This window comes from Macadamia integrifolia, unplaced genomic scaffold, assembly GCF_013358625.1.
Source record: "Macadamia integrifolia cultivar HAES 741 unplaced genomic scaffold, SCU_Mint_v3 scaffold3239, whole genome shotgun sequence".
Lineage (NCBI taxonomy): Eukaryota > Viridiplantae > Streptophyta > Magnoliopsida > Proteales > Proteaceae > Macadamia > Macadamia integrifolia.
This window is the reverse complement of record NW_024869323.1, coordinates 25,424-32,923: the sequence shown is the minus strand read 5'-3', so window position 1 is coordinate 32,923 and position 7,500 is coordinate 25,424. Positions and strand designations below refer to the sequence as shown.

The window sequence follows — 7,500 nt, the reverse complement described above, 5'->3', positions numbered from 1 at the left end:
TCTTTTCCCTTCTTGCCTTGTTTGATCTTCCAAGCTTTTTTTATACATATTGAAAGTTGCTTTTTAAGTAAGCTTTGACTTGCAATACATTTACACAAAAGCAATAAGTAGCAAGGTCAGTTTTTCTTTTTTGGTTATATAATGGAGCTAATTGATCTATTTCTTGATCAATCTGTCTTTTGTGTTCTGTGTTGGCAGGGGATTTTCCAAGGTTATTTGTTTTTATATTCACTCGTTTGAGTGGCGCATTAAGGCATCTATGGAAAAAAGAATTCCTAAAGTTAAAGTAAGGTGGTCGTAGATCAGCTCGAGTGAAGGTCGTCATTGTGATTTCAAGCTGGAGTTGAACCATGAATTCCTTTTTTGTAGATTGCACTATATCTATATATCCAGGAATCCGGGCTTGATAGCCAAGAGTAAGTCATCTGCGTATCGTGCATATCTTATATGAGTTAAGGAATCCGTTATTTTGCAAAATTGGTGTAAAAAAACGTTCATGAGTACGGGCGAAGGTGGTCGTAGATCTGCTTGTGGGATTCCCTTATCTATGACTGCGTAGCTCTTTCTTTCTTTATCTCTGATATCGGTAGTCAGGAAAGCATGAATGAGATTGGTAAATTGTGGATCATCAATGTATTCATTCAAGGCTTGATTCAGTCCCTTGTGGTTTATGTTGTCAAAGCAGCTAACGATGTCTGCTTTTATGGCTCGGTCAATCTCTCCCCAACTCTGTACGTAGGCAAAGAAGCTCTGTGTTCCCCTTATCTTCCTAAAGCCGTGCGAGCACTCGAGGAGCGAAGCGAATGTTCGATTCAATACATGGGAGATGGCATCCAACACTATTCTATCGAGCTAGGCACCTGTGATTCTTGGGATCGGAAGAAAAGAAGCCACCTCTTCCATTATCTCCGGGTAAGGCAATTGGTTGGAAATCATGTATTTATGTGCACGCACCTTTTGCAAGAGGATACGAACTGGTCACTATCAAACCACCTTACCTGGTACACACTGTACCAACCACTGATTAGAATGACTACCGACTGCAAGTCATCCAAAGGGATCCACTTTTGGGGGAGGATACTAATAGAGAAAGTGGGGAAGGAGAAAAGAAAGAGATTTTCGTAGGAATTAGTGAGAAAGCCCAGCCCATGAAGATCTTACCCGTGCTGCACCGGTCCACCCCGCCCCGTGTGAGGGAGAACCCCTGAGAAAGAGCTCTGAGTGAAAGGTCCGCCGGTCGTACGGCCCACCCAGCCCCTGTTCCAAAGATCTGATCCCTAGCCGCCCGGCCGGCACCTTCGATGCACCTCGGTCGCCCCGTTGCCCTTCCAACTCTGATGCGTTCTCTCCCTTTTTTGATCCATCCTATCAAACCAGCGAAAAAAGGGCAGAGTGCAAGCAACTGTTCAAAGAGCCCTTGAGGTAGTATCAGATCTGATGGCCAGTTCGTCTCAGACACGACCCGTCAGATCAGTAAGTCGGCACTATCTTCTTCAGCCCTTTTCAGGAGAAGGATGGGGCTAGATCACAACAGACATCTTCCGGCCACCCATCTTGATAACGCCCAGATATGTGCCGAAGTCACTGAATGGGCGAGTCGCCAATCTCAGAAACTCTCTATGGAAGGGCCTTGCGAGATTCCTGTTGAGGACAAGGGGAGTGCATGCAGGGCGGACCCTTATGTTAGTATCTTGACTCCTCAATTCATTAGATAGATGAGATCGCCAAGCTCTTGTGATCCACTGTCGAACCTATTCCAACGGCTTGAACTCAGATCGTCGGATTCGTATCAACAGATAGAAACTAAATCAATTTATTTAGCATATAAATGACGATCTATTTTGGATTGAATTGCTCATTCAATAGGCCAAGATTATGCCCGTCTGTTGAAAAGCTCCGAACCTCTGATGGGAAAGCAGCGTATCTCACCACACACAAAGGGTTATTGAAAAGGAGGACGTCCGAACAGGAGCCAGCGGACGGGGCGCTTTCCCTAATTTTTCAAAAAAGCAACTTTTGTCTCCCATTTTTCAGGATTCGGCGGGCCCTTCACTCATTGATATAGTGAGGTCGCTCTGCTTCGTAGACAAGGCGGCTCGCCCCTATCTCTAAGGGGGCTTACGAACGAGTGGAGTCGCACGGAACGAAGGCACGGATTATATACCAAGTCTTTCCTATTCTCCTAGTCTCGCAGTTGTCAGCTCCAACGCTTTGGTTTTAGCTACTTGGCTTGTTTGTGTTCGGGCTTTCGAGTTGGATATCACCATATACTAGTGCTAGTGCGGGTGAAAGCCTCTATGGGAGAGGAAGGGATCATTGAGGGCATTCCTGGTCTTACAGTGCATTCATGCAGCAAGATTCAGATTGAATGGACATAGAGGGAACGGAGTCTAGTTCAGTTTTCTGGGTGAAAGCCTCGAAAAACGCTTCGCCATTTCCTAGCGCGCCCCGTATTTCATAAACATTTAATAAAGCGCGTTAGCGCATCCAGCAAGCTGAAAAGCCGTTGCGCGCTAGCGCGCGCATCCATTTTGAAGCATGCTCGCCTCGCGCGCCCCTAAACGAGTTTTGGTTTTCTTCGCTCCTTCGTTTGTGATCGTAGACCACCCTCCGTTTGCTTTAGCACGTAGTGAACTCTGCTTGCTGCGTCAGGTTAGCCGAAGAGGGAGGTTGTTACTAACCAACTGGCGCAACTATAGCTACTAGAGCTGCCCTAACAGAGCTTGCTACAAGAGCGGCGTCAGCTGATCAGCTACTAGTCTTTGAAAGGCGGCTACAACAGCTGCATTAGCATGAATGCCAACTGTCTTTGCTGCCCTAACAGCTCTAACCGGTATGAAAGTGGATTTTCATCACCTCTTCGGTGCCTGATCGTAGACCACCCTCCGTTTGCGCCTTCGGAAGTGTCAGAAGCCGCTCCTTACTGAACTCTTGATTGAGACAAAGACGTCTGTTCAGAAGTGTTTGTTGTTTTAAAGCCGAAAGCAGATGATAAAGACGTTCCAGTAGATTAAGCCGAGCTGAGCTGGAAAACTAGTCAACAGTTAAGCGCAGAAGAATGGTAAGGCGTACTGAGTTCGTGATTTATCGATTTGGTTTTTGAGATGCCTGGTTTTCTGGCTGCAAAAGGAAGAGCTTTAAGGCGAATGCCGTATAGTAAAGACAAGATAGACTTTGACCAGAAAAAGCCCGGCAACATGACGTTCTTTCTTCTGTTGGGGAGCAGCTGCTAAAGGAAGAGGAAGAGTGAGTTTACATTACTACTGTTCACTTGTCCGAAAGCCAGGTCCGAAAGCTGCAAAGATACGGCTCACAACAAAGCCGTATCGCGCGAGTCACCTCGCACTCAGCAATCAAACTACTGCGCCCCTAACAGAGTCAAGGCAACGGTGCTCTACGATCAGCTCGACCACCGGGAGAGAGTGGTCTACGATCAGCTCGACCACCGGGAGAGAGTGGTCTACGATCAGCTCGACCACCGGGGGAGAGTGCTCTACGATCAGCTTACTCTCCATTGGGCTCATCCGTTGCTTGGTGGGGGATGAAAGACAAAGAAAGGGATCAGGGGGCTTTATGATCGGAGAAAGGGAAGGGGCGTGGTTGGTGTGTCACTGGGTCGGTGGGGGAACCCTAGGAAGGGGGGACGACCCGCCGAATTCACATCAGAAATCGCCAACATGAACACAAACGAAATCTTGAATTGCGTATAGAAACAAAACGAACCACTTCTATTCTCGGAGCTGAGGTATATGAAGAATGGCTTTTTGGTCCCTTTCGTCCAGTGGTTAGGACATCGTCTTTTCATGTCGAAGACACGGGTTCGATTCCCGTAAGGGATAGGTACTCATTCCCGGCCGGCGGTATCATTGCTGAGTGATCGCTCGCTATCTGGCTGGAAAAGGTGGTCCGGAAGCTTTCTCTCTCCCAGCAAGCAAGACGAGATCACCACTTCTCTCAGTAATGGACTTCCTTGAATTCTTCCTTAGCCTTAGATGTCCTTTCATAGATTCTCGAACCTCCGACAGAAAGAATCTCCATGCATGCGTTCTTTCTCTCCTCCCCTCAGCCACACATCTCTTTCGTTTGCCTGCTTTTGGCCGTTTTTGTTAGGCATTGAACCCCACCTTAGGTGCTGAGTGGTGTCCTCCCCTCCCTAATACCTAATACATAGTTCCGTCTATGGAGCCTAAAGCTTCAACCATGGCATGGCAGTAAGCAGTAAGTTGGCCCAGTCTCTCGCCGCCTTCTTCTGTGGCCAAGTGGAAGCGGGCCTACCACCTTTCTTTTTCAAGGTTGAGCTTGTTCAATTGAAGCTAATGCTATGCCCTTGTTCAAGAGAAAGCGAGGACTTTCTTTTAGCTACCGGCCCAAACAAAAGAGATTAGCCTCTTGATCGATCGATTGATTAGATCGAAGGGTTGGTGTGGCCGGTACAAGGGGGGGGGTTGATTGAAGTGTGAGATCAGACAGGCCGAGCAAGACGCTGCTGCAGGATTGGACGTCTATCTATCTCACCACGTCAATGACGGCGGAAGGAATGCCCTTCTTTCTTACGGCTCGTTACCGCAGCGCTCGTTCACTCCAAGTGTAGTGTCTTTTTCAACCAGTAGTGTATCAGCTCTGGCATTATTGAACGAAAGAGATGCCGGGTCGGTCAATTGCATTAGGTAGGAGATGCAGGACCTGTCAACACCGCAAGTGCATTCGCTATTCGATTCCATCCTCGATCCCACCTACCGTATGTATCTTCGGTCGGTATACTTTCTTCTCTATGTCGCCGTCTCATCAATGAGCGTAGATTGATAGAGATGGCTTTTGTGCCGGTCAATCTAGATAAAAGAAGCAACTTCTGAGGAGATGAGGAGAAAGGGCGAACATTAAACGCACAGTCCTTCCAGAATAGCCAGATAACCCCCGATAGGCCCTCAGAGTAATGTGGTAGCGATCAAAGCCCAATCTCCTCTCCTAGCCGCCATCTCAGCATTATTTCCCGCTAAACGGGGTTCCAAAACAACTAACACTACAGAAGATCAAGATACGCACCTTTTCATCATAATAGCTCTTAAGAGCTAAGGGAAATGTAGGGAACCACATTCTATCATCAATTCAGTCTGTCCTGTCTTTGGACCGAGAAAGTGTGATGCGAACATCATATGGATTCCTTTTGAACCATTGACAAAATAGAATAGATTGGTCTCTCTTTCGATCAATCACAGTCACTGGGATTTCTAGTCCTACGCTCCCGGAAGAGACAGACTCACATTCCCGACTTCATTGAATAGCGAAACTCACTTCTATCAAGGATGCAATGACATAAGCAGAGCAGAAATAGGCGCTTCAGCCTTAGTTGGCTTTCCTAGAACAGGCTCTGCAAGACCTCAACCCCAGGATTGGATCTAAGCGTTAGGCCCCCCTGAAAGAAAATATACGCCCATAACGCCACAACTTCGATGGCTCTACATTGCTTTTTAGCCTAAAAACCTTGGCCCCACCCCACTCATTAAACTTCTTCCTCTAGGGACCCAGGATAGGAATCCACACCTATTAAAGAAAGAACCCGCGCCCTTAGATGTCTTCTCAACAAGAACAGAAAAACGGTGTGGCCTAAGACTTACTTTAGATACCATACTTTCCGGGGAGAGCGGCTTTCTCATTTACACTAAAGGAGGTACGTACGGACCCCTTCCGTAGCTTAGGAACGGCACCCCTAGAAGGGAACCTAAACTACGGCACAAAGTGCCCTACTGGACACATAAACCTATCTCCATAAATAGGATGTTATACGACTCCACTCAGCACGGGATTAGGTGGCTTGAAGTTCAGAATGCAATGAGCTGTCTTCCCGGTCTGCCATAAGAACCTATCCGCCTGTTTAGCACCTTTCAAAACTGGGTCAAAGAATCTAAAACAGACAGTAGGCATTCGCCAATAACTTTTCTTCTCTTCTTTTATGAGAATTTGATCCTTCCCAGTCTTCTGTTGATCTTACCCACCAAGTCCTATCTTAGCTCTTAGTCTTCGAATGCCAATTATGAATGGCAATTATCATCTTCTGAGTTCAGTGTGATTTAGCTGCCATTTCTAGTATAGAGCAGTGATATGCATTGTGATGCAGTGCCTTCTTGGTTCTTCTAGGTATGACCTCAGTACATATGCTATGTCTTTGCTTCGCCGATTGAGAATAGGATATGAGAGAACACATCTTAAGGGAGTGGGAGACTTGCTGACTTGCTGCCCAAAAGAGTGCTTTGAGGGCCTATATAGATTCAATAGAGAGGGTTTCTTCCTAAGCCAGCTCAAGCAAGAGTCCGGCTATATCCTTATAAGAGCGAAGAAGCAGCTTTCTATCCTCATTCAAATAGACATCATCTATCTTAGTAGAAAGGAAAGAATCCTAAAGCTCGAATCTAATCCACAAGAGAGCCCTTTGCCCTATCCCTATGGAACCGGTAGACTAGTAGGAGGGACGGATGGTCTCAAGCCTGACTCTTTATTGAGGGGTCTTGCTTAGGTTTTTTTCCTCTTTCTTAAATAGGTGAGTTGAAGCCGCCAAAGAAATTGCGTATTAATATATAAAAGTCTTAAAGAAGTTCAATCGGAAGACTGTGAGTTGTCTCCCTATAGTGAAGTAAGCCCAGGAAAGCACGCTTATCGTTTACACCGGTATATTAGAGGGGGAGTTTACGAGCCTTATAGCCGACTGTACCTACCTTTTTCTGCTTACTAGAGGAATCCACCCTGTACTTCAAAACTATGGCTTGGCTTATAACTTCTGGGTCCCTTCTTCCCCGGCATCACCTTAGGGCACCTCATCTAGATTCTCCTATCCCCATTAAATGCTAATCCTATTGAATCGCTCGCTTGCTTACGTGGGAGTACGGAATCGATTGAAGAGATACTTGGAATAGCTCGAGATTAGCCATTATCTTCTGAACAACAGCTTCGATTGAGGTGGGGATTAGGAACTGGCCGAACATGCTGACTAGTCGGTTGTGGTCGCTGCTTCGTCGTTAGGCTGGCTTTCGTAGTCTTGCTTCCCCGCTGGAGCGGAACTTGAATGGACCTGAACCTTGAAATCGGTGTTTGATCGACCATTAGCAGCGGGCACCTCATTATTTAGCATGACTTACTCCTGACATCCGAGAACACAATCTGTTGAAGCGCTATACGGAAATGCGTCACAATGCTCCAGTGCTTCATGATCCCTTCGTTATCAGCAAGCATCAAGTCAAGTAGAGATTTTGAACCAGAATCAGAGTTGTTTGGGGGTGTGGGTACAGCCGGGAGCGAGCATTCAGCAGTTTGAGAATTAGATGGATCGAGTTATCTATGCAGCTCTGTTGAATTAGTAATCGCCGCCTAACCCAATAGGGAGTGCTGACGGGAGTAACTAGGAACCTAATCTGTTGGACAGAAGCATGGGCATCAACGGCAGCTGAGGGAACAGAACGAGATGAAGCGATAACCGGAGTGCTCCACCACGCACCATGCATCATCCAT

The 7,500-nt window shown here is 46.8% G+C and overlaps 1 non-coding gene across 1 annotated transcript; it reads left to right on the top strand.

Annotated features, from left to right (window-relative positions):
- Positions 1-3,767: 3,767 nt before the first annotated feature.
- TRNAE-UUC lies at positions 3,768-3,839 on the top strand. The gene has a single exon. It is a non-coding gene; the product is annotated as a tRNA-Glu (tRNA).
- The last annotated feature ends 3,661 nt before the right edge of the window (positions 3,840-7,500 follow it).